Here is a 16,439-nt window from a genome sequence, read left to right as displayed (position 1 = left end):
CACTCACTGAGGAATGAATAAACAAAACGTGTATCCATACAATGCAATTTTTTTAAAATTTTATTTACTTGAGAGAGAGAGAGAGAGCACAGAGTCAGAGGGAGAAGCAGACTCCCCACTGAGCAGGGAGCCCGATGCAGAACTCGATCCCAGGACCCCGGGATCATGACCTGAGCTGAAGGCAGATGCCTAACCGACTGAGCCACCCAGGTGCCCCCATACAATATAATATTATTCAGCCTTAAAAAGGACAGAAGTCCTGGCACATGCTATAACATAGATGAACCTTGAAAACATTATGCTAAATGAAATAGGCCAGTCACAAAAAGACAAATGTTGCATGGTTTCCCCAATAGGAGGTACCTAGAGTAATCAAATTCCTAGAGACAGAGAGTAGAACAGTGGTTACCAGGCATGGGGGTGGAGGGAAAAATGGAAAATTGGTGTCTAATGGGTACAGAGTTTCAGTTGGGGATGATGGAAAGGTTCTGGAAATGGATGGTGACGATGATTGCACAACAATGTAAATTATTTAATGTCACAAAGAACTGTACTCTTTACAATGGCTAATATGGCAAATTTAATGTTATGTACAATTTACCATAATTTTAAAAATTGTGTTAAACACACCTCTCTGAAAATCTCAGCCCTAATTTGCCGGTGACCTGTCCTTGAAAGGAGCTTCATCTCCCACCGATCACAGCCAGAAGAGCGCTGCCTTGGACACCCGGGAAATCCCTGCTCTCTGGCGTGGTAGAAAGGGGACCCCAGGAAAGGCTGGCTCTCTGGACCATGTCCTTGAAAGCTCCTGAGATCCCCTCACGCCCCAGCCTCCCATCAGACTGTGTCAGCCCCGAGCCTGGATAATCAGTGTCAGGGGCTGCTTCTGCCGAGGCAGCCAGCCTTGCGGGAGGAAAGCCTTGCAAGTGCCAGCTAGCTGCACCTCGCATTCAAGCTCCACCTCAGTAGGGACCTTCGTGTTGCTTGGAAATCCCATGCTTTCCAGCTCAAGTGCCGTCAGCAGCTCGTTTTTTTCCACGATGACTCTTCCAAATTCTTCCTTTTGTTAAGCTTTCCGTTTTTCACCATCCCCATCATGCCGGCAGCAAAACCTCTCCATTTCTTCTTCACTCACTTCATTATGTTCTCCTCCCGTTCTGTTTTGCTTGGAGCAGATGCCCCAGGAGAACGAGGGCCTTCCATGGCCCCCCTGGTTTCCTATTTCAACTCAACATCAATGATTTTAGATATTGCGGTTCTGAATAAGATTTGCCTGAAGGATGTTGCTGTCATTTAAAAAAGTTTCTTCTTCATCGTCTTCTCTTTCTCCTTTTTTTTAATAAAGATTTTATTTATTTATTTGAGAGAGAGAGAAAATGAGAGAGAGCACGAGAGGGGAGAGGGTCAGAGGGAGAAGCAGCCTCCCCACTGAGCAGGGAGCCCGATGCGGGACTTGATCCCGGGACTCCAGAATCCTGACCTGAGCCGAAGGTAGTCACTTAACCAACTGAGCCACCCAGGCGCCCATTCTCCTTCTCCTTCTTTTTTAAAGTTTCTTTCAACAGCATTGCCTTGGAGGCTCAGGTATCTCTCTTCTGCTACAGCTGACTCCACCACGGCCCATCCATCCTCTCTTCTCCAGGAGAGGACCATGCTCATGGTCCTCCTATCACTGTCTTCTTACCTACAAGCATGCTCAAAGGTGTACACCCCAAAAAACACATTCCCTTGACCCTGCACCCTCTTCAGGGGGCCACCTAACCCTCTTCTCCTTATGACCAAACTTAATGAAAAAGTTGTCAGAGTCTGTCTCCGCTTTGTGATGGTGCTTTCCGCTTCTTACGGCCTGGCTTCCGGCGCCCCCCGCCCCGCAATGCTTACCTGGGACCCCCTGGGCTGGCCTTGCCTGCACATCACGGTCGCCACTTTCCATCCCAGCCCGGAGGCCCTGCTCTGCTCTGTGCCCTCTGTCCCACCTCTTTCTCCGTCATTTGCTTCTTCTCCTCCGCAGCCTACAGATGGGGTCATGAGGTTCTGCCTTCAGCCCTGACATCTTGCCCTCCCCCGCTGCAGGCTTTGAAGGGCTAGCTCTCAAATGCAGCCCTGACTTGCTCTAGCAGGCGTCTTGTTGGACTCACTGCATCCTGAGCAAAACCCCTCCCTTTCACCTCCTGCTCCAGCCCATTCTTCCCGGTTTCCTGTCCCCATTGTCAGCATCTCCAGCGCTCTGTCTCCTGGGCTTGAAGCCCTGGACTTATCTAGGGCTCCTTCCTCCCGCCAGGCACCAGTCAGTCACCAAGCCCCATCGGTTCTGCCTCTGCAGCCCTCCTCACGTCTTTTCCTTTCTGTTCGGCTGCTGACACCCCAGCCCCGTCCAGCTCTCTTTGTCCCTCCCTGGTAGGGCTGCTCCTTCCTGTCTTCCCGGCTCTGACTGTCCCCAAGGTCCTGTTGCTGTGCACACTGCGTTATTCTAAAGCACGGCCAGGCCAACCATTGGAGGCATGACCCCCCTCCTGGCTCCTCCAGTCCCCCTTCGCACCAAATCTCTGGCTGCCCTCACTCCGTGGGCTTGGGCCCAGGCTCACCGGACCCTCACGGCTGCCCAGGTGTCCCAGGGCCTTCCCCCACCTCTGCCTTTTCAGCTTCCACCGGCTCCTCAGCCTGAGACACCTCCCCAGAGGTCATCTCTGACAAAACCCATCCTTTAAGGCCCGGAGCAAGGGACCATTCTGGCTGGACACGATCTCTTCCTCCTCCTGACTTTGGTAGCTGTGGTTTGCCCCACTGTTAAATATTCTGCCGTGGAGCCTACGCCTCTCGGTCTCTGTGTCTCGCCCCCTTCTCCCCTCCCCCACGCCCCTCCCCCACACCCCGGGTGGGGTGCCAGCTCCTTGCAGCGACAGCCCTGTCTTAGTCATCTTTGTATCCTCTTGGGTGTCTTATGCAAAGTAGATGCTCAAAAATGGGGTTACTTTGACAAGAAGATGATCTTAACTTCAGATGGGGGGCTAGTGAGGAGATGTCACTTCCGTCAGTGTCTCTCTCTGGTTTCCAGCAGCAAAACGCCTTGGTCAGGTCACCCCTCGGGCCATGTGGTTCCCTTGTTTTCAGGTCTCCTGACAGAACTCTCTTGGCAAAAAGTGGGGCACCTCACGGTCTCTCACAATTGCCTTGTTACACTTTCTTCCTGAGTTACCCTCTTGGATGGAGCTACAGATGGCCTGAATAACCCTTTCCTAGCTTAGGGACTCAGGGTCGACCCCTCTGGGTCACCGGTGGGTCTCCTGGATGCTTCCAGGAGAGGCCTGGGCCTGTGTCAGGGCTCCTACAGCTTGGCGGGCCTCAGGGCACCCCCAGAGCATGTGTGGTGGGCTTTCCTGTTCTCTTGCTCCCGTAGGAACACCCGCGTAGTCACCAGAGTGAAGAGCAAAGATAATTTCTTTTTTTAAAGATTTTATTTATTTATAAGGGAGGGGTCAGAGGGAGAAGCAGACTCCCTGCTGAGCAGGGAGCCCGATGCAGGACTTGATCCTGGCACTCCAGGGCTGTGACCTGAGTGGAAGGCAGTTGCTTAACCAACTGAGCCACCCAAGCACCCGATAATGGCATTTTTTTTTATAGTTTTTTTTTTTTTAAGATTTTATTTATTTGAGAGAGAGAGAGAGACAGTGAGAGAGGGAACACAAGCAGGGGGAGTGGAAGAGGGAGAAGCAGAGTTCCCACCGAGCAGGGAGCCCGATGTGGGGCTCGATCCCAGGACCCCGGGACCATGACCTGAGCCGAAGGCAGACGCTTAACCGACTGAGCCACCCAAGCGCCCGATAACGGCGTTTTAAAACACTTTACTATAAAGGCAACCTGTAAGAAATAAGAAAAACTCTCACCATGATCTCAGCTCTTTCATACAACTATTTTCATATTTGCATGTTTCTTTCTAGCTGTGTCCATGTGCAGTCTATTTTTATACAGCTGCTGGAATATGATATATATAGCCTTTTCCACTAATTGTAAAATCACGAACACTCTCCTGTGATTTTACACCTTTCATAATAGTTCTTGTAATGGCTATAGAATATTGCCCACACAATAATTTATTTATCCTTTTTATTAGATATTTAGTTGTTTTTGATTTTTTTTCCACTGGAGTTGATGCATATAGCTTTTTTGGTATGTTTAATTATTTCCTTGGGATAAATTCCCAAGAATGGGATGACAAAAGTCAAAGTCAAACATTTGTATGACTCTCGATCCTTATTCCTGTATTGGATTCCAAAAGCATTGTACCGACCTACAGATCATAGTCTTTTAGTGCTACCACAGTCCATGTTGTTGCTAATGCCTACTCAGATTCAACAATATTTGCTTATTTTTTTTAAAGATTTACTTATTAGACAAAGAGATCGTGTGCCTGTGAGCTGGGGGAGGGGCAGAGGGAGACAGAGAGGATCCTAAGCAGACTCCCAACTGAGTGCAGAGCCCGACACGGGGGCTCGATCCCAGGACCCTGAGATCACGACCTGAGCAGAAATCAAGAGTCGGATGCTCAACTGACTGAGCCACCCAGGTGCCCCTTGACTGCTTATTATATGGGAGGTACTTACGTATTTATTTATACATTAAAATATCTTCCTGGGGCGCCTGGGTGGCTCAGTCGTTAAGCGTCTGCCTTCAGCTCAGGTCATGATCCCAGGGTCCCGGGATCGAGCCCCGCATCAGGCTCCCTGCTCAGCAGGAAGCCTGCTTCTCCCTCTCCCACTTCCTCTGCTTGTGTTCCTGCTCTTGCTATCTCTCTCTCTCTCTGTCAAATAAATAAATAAAATCTTAAAAAAAATAAAAAAGAAAATATCTTCCTAGAACCTTGGGCTTTCAGAGTTGGAGGACACCTGCTCATTTTACAAAGGAAGCACGAAACCCAGAGAAATTACGTTCAGCATTCAGCGTTGCATGGTTGGAAAACAACGGCACATGTATAGTAACCCTTGATTCTCTGGTCCTCGAGCCCTTCGCACTTTCTGCCACGCCCAGCGGGTGCAGTCTGGGTGTTTGTTTCTTTCCTGTTAATGCACAGCAGAGAAGTGACAGTGCATGTTTGCCCTCTGGCCACGGCCACCCAGAGAATCTCTTGCGCCGCATATGTTTGGACAGTAGAAGCGGGAAAGCTCCAGACCTTTAAGACCCCACAGCCAAGCCAAGACCTCTGATGCATAATGAAAGACTGACTGGGGCTGCTTCTAAAAGAGGGCTCCTTTACTCCTTCTTGTGGTGGTTCAGGCCGACTGGTGTATTAAGCTTGAAGTAGCCCGTAACTCCCTGTCCTTCCCTTCACCTCCGCTTATACTCCTACCTTGCTGTGCCAGGAATAACCTTTCTCCAGCCTTCTATGTGCTCACCCTCCCTGATCTTTAAGTACTAGCTCCTCCAAGAAGGCATTTAAAAATCTTCCTGTGTATCAGTTATCCATTACTGCCTAAAAAAACCATCCTGAAACTTTTTACTCAAACTATTTTTTTTTTAAAAGATTTTATTTATTTGACAGAGAGAGAGACAGAGAGAGAGGGAGCACAAGCAGGGGGAGTGGGAGAGGGAGAAGCAGGCTTCCCATGGAGCAGGGAGCCCGATGCGGGGCTCGATCCCAGGACCCTGGGGTCATGACCTGAGCCGAAGGCAGACGCTTAATGACTGAGCCCCACAAACTAACAATTATTTATAATTTCCCATCATTCTGTGGATTGACTGAGTGGTTTCAATGCTGGTTTCACCTGAAAACATTCAACAAGGGTGGGCGGGCTGATGGTCAAGATCTCTGGCAGTTGTTGGCTCACACCCGGGGCACCTCAATTCCCCTTCCTGTGGCCTCTCCTCCGCCAGTGGGCCCAATAGGCTTACATGGCAGGTGCGGGCGATGTTCCAAGGTGCACATGCTTGTCAAGCTTCTGGTCTGGCGCTGTCCCATTGGCCAAAGCAAATCACAAGGGCCACACTCAGAGTCTATGGGAGAGGGAGACACACACGGTGGGTATACTGGACGGTTCCTTGAACAAATGGCTCACATCCCTCCCACGTGCAGCATCCCCTCACTGCTCCTGGCGCCCTCACGCCTCATCCAGTCACACCCCAGGCTCACAGTGCAGGGCCTCCTGATCAGATCGGGCCCTGGTGCGTGCAAGCCTCCTCGGGGGCAGTGCCTCTGTCGCTCCTCTTGGTCCAAGGACTGTGAGCTTAAAAGAAACCATCTCCTCTTCTCCAAACACCCAACACACAATGGTGAGAGGGGGCAGGATGACTTCCGTAAATACATCCAAAGCGGGAGCAGCGGGAGACACACAGCCACAGAACAATTCTAAAACGAGCAGGATCTGGGTTGTCAGGGCTCTCTACTTCCGGGGTAAGCGTGCTTCTGCCCTCGGGCCCTGCGAGCTCCTGGGGACTGACTCCTCTGTCCATTGTTCTCTGTGCCTTAGCTTTGCCCTCTGGGCTTTGGTTCCACCTTCTGAGATACTGTTCCGGGTCAGGAAGAACTGTGTCTGCAGCTAAGGACCTCTCAACCTGCTTTCTGCACTTAGAACTCTCCCTGTCCAACGACCCCCCCGAAATAGTGTCAGAAAAGAGTCTACTTGGTTCGACAAAAGCCATTCCCGCAATTAATTTAGAGATGGTTCTCCCTTCGTTTTGGGCAGCATGTTGGAGACCTACGGGGCTATGACCTTTTGATTCTTGGAAGCTCCTTTTCTGGAGAGGGCTAATGGCCACCACCTTGTATCTTTCTGAGGTCTTAACAAAGAGTCACAGCCTCAAACTTAAATTTGATCTTTACCCTGAAGCCATGTCTTACTTGGAGACTCTTGTGGGTTAGAGACCAGAAGTACAAAACACTTTATTTTGTTTTTTATTGTTATTATTGTTATTATTTGAGAGAGAGAGAGAGAGAGAGCATGCGAGTGCGAGCAGGGGGAGTGGCAGAGGGAGATGGAAGAGAGTGAATCTCAAGCTGACTCCCCGCTGAGCGGGGAGCTCTTGATCCAGGACTCGATCTCACAACTCTGAGATCATGACCTGAGCTGAAATCAGGAGTCAGACGCTTAACCGACTGAGCCACCCAGGCGCCCCTGAACTTCTGGCTTCTTGCTGCCAGTGGCCTTGGTGATCTTCAGTACACTGAAGAGCACAGTCTTGCTCGAGGGCTGGCTCTCGCCCACGTTGACAATGTTGCCAATATGAAGGTCCCTGAAACAGGGGGGCAGGTGCATGGATATGTTCTTGTGGCGTTTCTCGAAGTAGCTGTACTTTAGGATGTGGTGGAGGTAGTCTCGGTGGGTGAAAATGATCCTTTGCATCTTCATCTTGGTCAACACACCAGATGGGATCTGCCTTCAGATGGAGACACTACCAGTAAAGGGGCATTTCTTGTCAGTACAGGTGTCCTCAGTGGCCTCTGTGGACATCTCAAAGCCCAGACTGACGTTTCCTTAGTATCACAGAGGCTTCTCATTGCCAGTGTCTCCAAACAGGCCCCTCTTCTTATTTTGAAAGCTGGTCAGCTGCTTTTGGTAGGTATGCTCACTCTGAATGTCCACCATCTTCCTGCCCCACTGAGGAAAGGTCTGTAAGCTTCTTTAAGCAGAAATTTCCAGGTCTGTTTTTTATCCCACCTTTTATTTCACAGCCTAGTATGCAGTAAGTATTCATTAAATAGTAACTGTTAATGAGGAAGTCCTAGAAACACAGCGCAGGGCATGGTAGTTTGTGTAGGGCTGGCATGGAGTTCCTCTGTGATGTTTCTCACCAAACACCCAAGTACTGCACAGGTTCTCAATCTCCTCAGGTCCATGACTTTTTCAGAGTTCTGAAGAGCCATGAAAGAATGCTGACTGGTGGGAATGTGGCTTAAGCTGTTAGTCTATGTATAGCAGAGTCTCCTCCTTCATAATCACACTTAACACCTGCATCCCAGCCAGGTGCAGACCCTCTGAGGCCCAACCCAAGCCCCGAGGTCTCCCTCTCATCTCTTAAGGACACAGCTCTCATCATGTGTTCTGACCATGAGTCCTGGGTTTTGAGGAACTTGAAATCTAGTTGAGGAAGCAGAATGGGCACATACGGAAAAAAAAAAACCCCAAACTACTTACTAATCAACATGTCAACAAAGGCAAAAATCAGTGCACTACCACTGGGCCTGGGGGTGTAGGGGATACAACACCGAAGTGGTCAGAATGCAGTGAGGCTAATTCTGATACACCGTCTCCTGGAGAAGGCAAAGTTTGTGTTGGATCTAGAAACAGGGTATGGACGGATATTGGTGCAGACAATAGAGGATGATCTAGTATTTGTGTCTGTGAAGGTCTGAGGTCAAATGAATGAGGTAGGAAATTAGCACTCAATGTGTGGCCGAGAGTAAGCAGATCCAGAGGCGGGAAACAAAAAAGGTTGGGAAGGTAAGTGGAGTGCCAGATATGCGTCTAAAAGCCTCAGCAGGGGCACCTGGGTGGCTCAGTCATTAAGCGTGTGCCTTCGGCTCAGGTCATGATCCCGGAGTCCTGGGATCGAGCCCCGCATCAGGCTCCCTGCTCGGCGGGAAGCCTGCTTCTCCCTCTTTCTCTCACTCCCCCTGCTTGTGTTCCCTCTCTTGCTATGTCTCTGTCAAATAAATAAATAAAATCTTTAAAAAAAAAACTTAAAAAAAAAAGCCTCAGCAAATCAAACTGTACCCAGTGGGTGTCCTCTGGGTACCTGAGGTTGCCTCTGTGGGTGCAGTTTTTTTCTGGAGTTGGCCTCACCCTCCAGTGGTTTTGCATTCGGGGCCATTAAAGAAGGGAGAAATAAAGGAGGTGGGAGGCTGCTTGGCTCTCCCTGTGTTCCCCAGTTCCAACGGGTAACTGCTTTCCTCTCTGCAATTTGGGCTCTTTGCTCCTGCATCTTTGCAAAAAGGGGAAACATCCCAATGAGAGAAAAAGGAGGAACTTTTCTGGGCACACTGTGGTTCTAACCCATACTGGAAGCACCCTTAATAGGACATGAAATTAAGGCCCAGGGGCCCCTGATGAGGCCCAGAGAGGCGCTCAGCAGCCGTGACCCAGGCCCTAGAAGAATTCATGGTGGGGAACGAGAAGAGGCCTCCACGGGCTGAGCTCTGAAATGCTGAGATGAGGAACACAAATGTGCCGAGGCATGGAGCAGGAGAGGCTAACTGCTAGACAAGGAGACCAGAGAACGGTGAGGAGAGAGAAAAGACAGGACAGCTCAATACAGGTGACCAGGAAGCGCGTTCTTGTTCTCGGGCTTGCTGGGCTCACGCGTCCTTCCTTCTAGTTCTAGAGAGGGGCCCAGAAGCGGGGCGCAGAAGAGGAATGCACATGCGTAGCTCTCTTCGCTTTCTTCCCTCCCATGGTCACAGGGACCTGAAGAACCTTCCGATGTCCAAGGCGACATTCTGGCATATAAAGCAGCTCAGCACACCTGCCCCAGTCACCCACACGGGGACAGCCGGGGGTGCACTTGGGCCTGCGTGGGCACTGGAGATCTGGTGGAGTTGTCTGCCTCCTTCCGCTGAGCTGGTCCACGGAGGCCTTTGCCCCTCCTCCTATAATCAGAACCTCTTCAAATAATTAACTTTAACAAATGGAGAAGCTCAGTGCTTCTCCACTTCGGCTACACATGGTCTCACTTGCAGGCACTTTAAAAAAAATTCAGTTCATCTAGGGTGGGCCTGAGACGGAGGGATTTCTTTTTTAATTAATTAACTAATTAATTTTAATTTAAATTCAATTAACATATAAGGTATTATTTGTTTCAGGGGTACAGGTCTGTGATTCATCCGTCTTATATAATACCCAGTGCTCATTATAACACATACAATACCCAGTGCTCATTATAACACAGATGGAGGGATTTTTTTTAAAAGCATACCAGGTGATTGGTATGCAGCCAGATTGAAAACAGCTGGATTTACTAATCTTGAGCCACTTTAGAAAGTTTAGTCAACATAGAATTTGTTGATCTTTTGAGGTGTCTGAAAATACCACATAAATAATTAGCCTTTGGGGACGCCTGGGTGGTTCAGTTGGTTGAGCATCTGCCTTCAGCTCAGGTCATGGTTCTGGGGTCCTGGGATCGAGCCCCACATCAGGCTCCTTGCTCGGCAAGGAACCTGCTTCTCCCTCTGCCTGCCGCTCACTCCTGCTTGTGTTCTCTCTCTCTCTGGCAAATAAATAAATAAAATCTTTAAAAAAAATTAGTCTTGGTATACCAGCAAAACCTAGGAGATACCTTCCCTTGGATTCTGTGGCCTCTGGGTTGCCTTCCTGGGGGAATTCTTTTATTTTCTATAGATTTTATTTATTTATGAGAGAGAGGGAGGGAGAGAGCAGGGGGAGGAGTGGAGGGAGAGAGACAAGCAGACTCCATGCTGAGTGTGGAGCCCAATGGGGGGCTCGATCTCAGGACCCTGAGACCATGACCTGAGCTGAAACCAAGAGTCAGATGCTTAACCGACTGAGCCACCCAGGTGCCCCTCCTGGGGGAATTCTCGAGGATCTTCAGTGTATCTTTTAGGCTCTGGCCTCCTGAGCTTTCCACAGTATGGCAGAATGGGAGATCCTCCTGTGACCATCAGCATGCAGAAAATACCCTAGTGGCTCAGTGTAGCTGTCTGTTCGGGTCCACTACAATCTTGAGCTTGACACCCAAGGACAGTTTTGTTGAGAAGCACAACTGCTGTCCATAATGTAAATCTCAGAAAGTTTCATTCGTAAGGTTTTTTTTTTTTTTTACTTGAAATATGTTTAATAATAAAAGGCCACCAACATTCTCTTTTTATTTTTATTTGCATTTATTCTGCAGAATTTACTCCCGGGCCATAAGTTTTTGTTTCTTCAGTTTCTTCTGGGATATCTTTTTCTTCTGTGCAACCTCCTCTTCTGGTTTAGGAACAATCTGCTCTTTTTCAGTAAGGATCATCTCAATGTGGCAGGGAGAGCTCATGTATGGGTTAATCCGACCATGAGCCCTGTACGTTCTGTGCCACATCTTGGGGGCTTTGTTCACCTGGATGTGCTCAATGACCAGAGAATCAACATCTAAACCCTTAAGTTCAGCATTACTCTCTGCATTTTTAAGCATGTGCAGTAAAAATTCAGCACTCTTCTTGGGCCACCGACCCTGTGTCCAGCCCCACTGTTTGGCCTGGGCACACCTACCAACCCCACCCTTGTAGCGACGGAATGGCACACACTGCTTCTGTAAAGTGACGTCTTTCAGATACTTGGTGGCTTTTCGGATATGCATACCCTTGATGGCCTGGGCAGTTTCACGTGTGTTCTTAAAGTGAACACGAAGATTTGAACCTCTTGATTTACATGATTTCGTAGGGTTTTCTGGGTCAAGCGAATAGCGAACCATTTTCAGAGGTTACCTCAGGCCGCTTAGGGGGAAGAGTCATTCGTAAGGTTTTCCATGCAATTTGTCACAGACTCTCAGACCTCACAAGACATTATGGAGGGTGAGACTACCCCTGTCTCAGTACTGTCTCTCTTCCTGGCGGTCCTGTCCCCATCCAGCCTCCCAGTCGGTCTCCTGGGCCATCTTCATTTCATGTTTGGACAAGACCGAGAACCAGTGATTTTTGGACAAGACTGAGAACGAATGATTCAGCCTCCAGGGGTGGCGGGGGTGGGGAGGATTTCCACATTGCTACCCACAGTGCAAAATAGCAGTTCCTATTTATCTCTTCCAAATTTGCCTCTTTCAACCACCATCAGCCACCAACTGCTGGTATAGAAGATTCGGTGACCGCATCTTTCCGACTCTGTACGCCTTTGGCATATCACCTTTAAGCCCTGGTCTTCCTCTGAAGGCCAGTGTTTGGTTTTTGTTTGTCATCATGTAAAGAACACTCTTTCTGCTTGTCATTTTAATTACTCTCTGTCGAACCCTTTCCAGTCCTGTTGTATCCTCTGTAAGTGCCAGAGAACAGAATGACACACATTATGGTGTCCGTTTACTATAATTTGATACAAGGATGGGATTGTGATATTTTGTGTCCAGGATTCTTATCTGCATGTCATCAGGGACTTTTGGTGGGGGGCGGGGTGAAGGGCAGGGCAGTGGATTCATAAATTTAAGAAATGGTTTTCAGGTTCATTAAATTATTTTCCTTGAGCTGCTATTACCTTCTTGTTGCCCACACTGACGCTCAGCAGGTAGGTGTCTGCCCTCCCACGCAGCTCCCTAACATCCTTCTGCCGCTTTATTTCTATCACTGTAAGCTCGCTACCTGGCCAAACTTGGTGTCACAGATGACCTTGGCGACTCCACTGCATATCTCTTCCTCGGATCATTTATAACCATGGAAATTAAGACTTGGATGTTCAGACTGCAGAGTGCAAATGGGACAGATTCTAATAATAGATTTTGAAAAATATTTTTTCTTGTTTTCAAAAAAGTGCATATTCATTTAAGACTGTTGGAAAATATAAACAACTACAAAGAAAATTAAAAACACTCCTAATCCTACCTCCCAGAGATAATCTCTGCTAATATTTTGGTTTCTATTCTTCCAGTCTTTTCTTCAGGAAGCACAACACACACACACACACACACACACACACACACACACACACCTATAAAACTCTTTCTCTCTATCTTTTTTAACACAAACACCAAGAAGCAAAACAGTATGAATAAGTGGCAATAATTGTCATTTGCCTAAGTGCTCTCCCAGCTTTCCCCCCGTGGGGTAACTATTTTCTCAGAGTCTGGGTTTATTATTCCCTTGCTTTATAAAAGTGATTTTATAAATTGTGTGGGTTTACTTGATTTTAAACTTTATAAAAATGGTATCATGCTCTAATCACACATCTCTTGCTTTTCTTCACTCAAAAAACACATTGGTTCACTTTATCCATGCTGTGTTGTGTAGCTCGAGTTCATTCGTTGTGACAGCTATTCAGTATTTCCGTTGTAGAGATGCACATGGTTTATGTGTTCATTCATCTCTTGCTGGTCACTTGGATTGTTCTTAGTATTTTGTCACTGTAAGCATCGCTTGTACATGTGTCGAGAGTGTCTTTGGGGTGAAATCTTTGGCTATAAAGTATGTTTCCAACTGATCAGCCTCCTGTCCGACATTTGTAATCGTCAGACTTTAAAACTTTTGCCTTTCTAGTAGGTTTATAATATTGTAGTATTAATTTGCATTTTCCTGAATACTAATGAACTTGAGGATCTTTTCATGCGTTTACTTGCCATATGTGTTTACCCTCCTATAAAATGTCTGCTTATATTTTTGAAACTTTTCCGCTAGAGGTTGTTTCTCTCTCACAAATATATTTTTTTATTTTATTTTTTTAAAGATTTTTATTTATTTATTTGAGAGAGAGAGAGAGAGAATGAGAGACAGAGAGCACGAGAGGGAAGAGGGTCAGAGGGAGAAGCAGAGTCCCCGCCGAGCAGGGAGCCCGATGCGGGACTGGAGCCCGATGCGGGACTCGATCCCGGGACTCCAGGATCATGACCTGAGCCAAAGGCAGTCGCTTAACCAACTGAGCCACCCAGGCGCCCCACAAATATATATTTTTTAATATTTTATTTATTTATTTGACAGAGAGAGACACAGTGAGAGAGGGAACACAAGCAGGGGAGTGGAAGAGGGAGAAGCAGGCTTCCTGCTAAGCAGGACCGTGGAATCATGACCCGAGCCAAAGGCAGACACTTGACCAACTGAGCTACCCAGGCGCCCATCTCACAAATATTTTTAAGCAAAATTTGAATTGTACTCACATATCATTTTATACTCTTCTATGACATAAAACATTCTTTTAGGGGCGCCTGGGTGGCTCAGTCATTAAGCGGCTGCCTTCGGCTCAGGTCATGATCCCGGAGTCCTGGGATCAAGCCCAGCATTGGGCTCCCTGCTCCTTGGGAGCCTGCTTCTCCCTCTGCCACTCCGCCTGCTTGTGTTCCCTCTCTCACTGTGTCTCTCTCTGTCAAATAAATAAAATCCTAAAAAAAAAAATTCTTTTATACTATCATTTTCATGGCGGTGACATCTTCTCTCTCATGGATATCTTGTAATTTAATCGAAGTTTTATACCTGTTTTTTTTTTTCAATTTTAATTTTTAGAAGTAATTCTGATAAGATATCCTAATGCATAAACATAATTACACATCACTAAATGTATTTGTCAAAGAAGCTTCAAGAATTTGGATTTCTGGGTCAAAGGATATCAATATTAAAAAATATTGATATATATTTCCAAATCATTTTAAAGAAAGGTTCTATAATTTATATGTCTTCAAAAAACTCTTTAACACTGGACATTAAATATTAAATATTTTGTTAATTTAATTTGTAAATATTAGCAATAAAGATAATATTTTAAATTGTTTATTGGCCACTGTGTTTCGTCTTTTCCTGGTATTCTTTTCTCCCCAGCTTATAGTTTGCATTCAACTGAAGGTATATCTAAGTACTATACACAAAATTTCTTGGTTTACTTCTTTCTCCCTCTTCATGTGGTTATGTCATTCATTTGACACACAATTGGGTTTGTTTCTGTTTGCATCTAGTTACAGGTTTTTAATTTTTTCTTATGCATGTTGGTTTAATTTTATTATGATTTTTAGAAGTTTTATTTATTTAAATAATCTCTACACTCCACACGGGGCTCGAACTCATGAACCCGGGATCAAGAGTCGCATGCTCCTCCGACTGAGCCAGTCATGTGCCCCTTAATTTTATTTTTGAATGTATATAACATTAACATGTTTCCAAAGCCAAAACTATCCCAAAAGATATCCTCAAAATTGTCTCTCCCTCTCTTCCTTTCTGCCTGTTCCCTCACCCAACTCCTTATAGGCAACCAATTTCATTCTTTTCCGTTTATTTTTCTTGTGATGATCTTTTACTAAAAGAAGCAAATCCATTTTATTTTCTTATTTCTTATCTTTATTTTACAGAAGGTAACCTACTATACATTTGCTTTTGTACTTTGCTTTTCAAACTTAATAATATACCCAGGAAATTACTATGAATCAGTTCATAAAGATATTCCTCATTCCTTTTTATTGCTTCCTAGGAGTCAGTTATAAGCTATTCAACCAGTGTTCTCCATTTGGACATTTAGGTAGCTTCCAATATTCTGCAAATACAAATAATGGTACAATGAAGAAGCGTACATATGTAGGTGTACGTGTTATTTCTGGAGATATCTTTAGGACAAGTTCCTAGAAGTTGGAGAGCTAGGTTGAAAGGTAAATACACAGAGGCACCTGGGTGGAGCAGTCAGTTAAGATCTGACTCTTGGTTTTGGCTCAGGTTGTGATCTCACAGTTGCGGTCTCAGGGTCATGATCTCAAGGTCATGGGATTGAGCCCTGCATCTGGCCCTGCACTCAGCAGGGAGTCTGCTTAAAACTCTCTCTCCCTCTCCCTCTGCCCCTCCCTCCTCTCCCTGCCATTCTCTCTCTCTCTCTCTCTCATAAATAATCTTAGAGGGGCACCTGGGTGGCTCTGTTGTTAAGCGTCTGCCTCTGGCTCAGGTCATGATCCCATTGAGCCCTGCATTGGGCTCCCTGCTCCACCGGAAGCCTGCTTCTCCCTCTCCCCCGCCCCCTGCTTGTGTTCCCTCTCTTGCTGTCTCTCTCTCTGTGTCAAATAAATAAATAAAATCTTTAAAAAAAATCTTAGAAAAAAAAAGAAAGGTAATATTTTTCTCCCCATAACCTCAGCAACAGAGTGAGGCTGTGTATGGCTGGACAGACGTCCCAACACCATAATTAAAAGTCCTTCTTTGTCTCAGCCGTTTGACTGCTTCTCATATACTAGAATTCATATGCAGTTGGACTGATTTCTGTACCTTCTACTCGGTTACATTGGCTGCCTATTCATGTGCCCAAATCACCCTGTTTTCAGTCAAGAGGCTGCATAGTAAGTTTTGATATTTATTAGAGCTAGTCTTCTCTCATATCTCTTTTCAGTGTTCCAAAGCTGTTCCTGAGTGTTTACTTTTCCACAAGAACTTTGGTATCAATTTGTCTAGCTCCAGAAAACAAGAAAAAACTTGTTTCTATTTTGGGAGAATCATATTAAATTTATAAATTAACATAAGGAAAACTGTCATCTCAACGATGTTGTGCTCTTTTAACCAAAACTAAAGGATGTCTCCTTCAAGTATACTTTTGCGTCTTTCAGGATCATCTTATAGTTTTCTTTTTTCAAAGAACCAGATTTACTGAGACATAATTCATATACCTTTCAATTCACCCATTTAAAGCATACCATTTGGTGGTTTTAGTATAATCACAGACTTGTGTACTCATCACCACAATCATTTTAGAACATTTCCATCAACTCAAAAAGTAATCCCATACCTGTTAGCAGTTCTTTCCTAATCCCTCCAACCCCTCCTGCCAACTACCAACCACCAACCTAGTTTCTGTCTCTGT

The 16,439-nt window shown here is 46.3% G+C and overlaps 1 pseudogene; it reads right to left on the bottom strand.

Annotated features, from left to right (window-relative positions):
* Positions 1 to 847: 847 nt before the first annotated feature.
* Positions 848 to 7,577, bottom strand: LOC114205834 (small ribosomal subunit protein uS17 pseudogene; annotated as a pseudogene).
* Between the last annotated feature and the right edge of the window lie 8,862 nt (positions 7,578 to 16,439).

The sequence above is a fragment of the Eumetopias jubatus genome, unplaced genomic scaffold (genome assembly GCF_037043125.1).
Source record: "Eumetopias jubatus isolate StellerSeaLion01/CBP00866 unplaced genomic scaffold, mEumJub1_p1.0 scaffold_9, whole genome shotgun sequence".
NCBI classification, from domain to species: Eukaryota; Metazoa; Chordata; class Mammalia; order Carnivora; family Otariidae; genus Eumetopias; species Eumetopias jubatus.
This window is presented reverse-complemented; position numbering and strand designations above follow the sequence as displayed.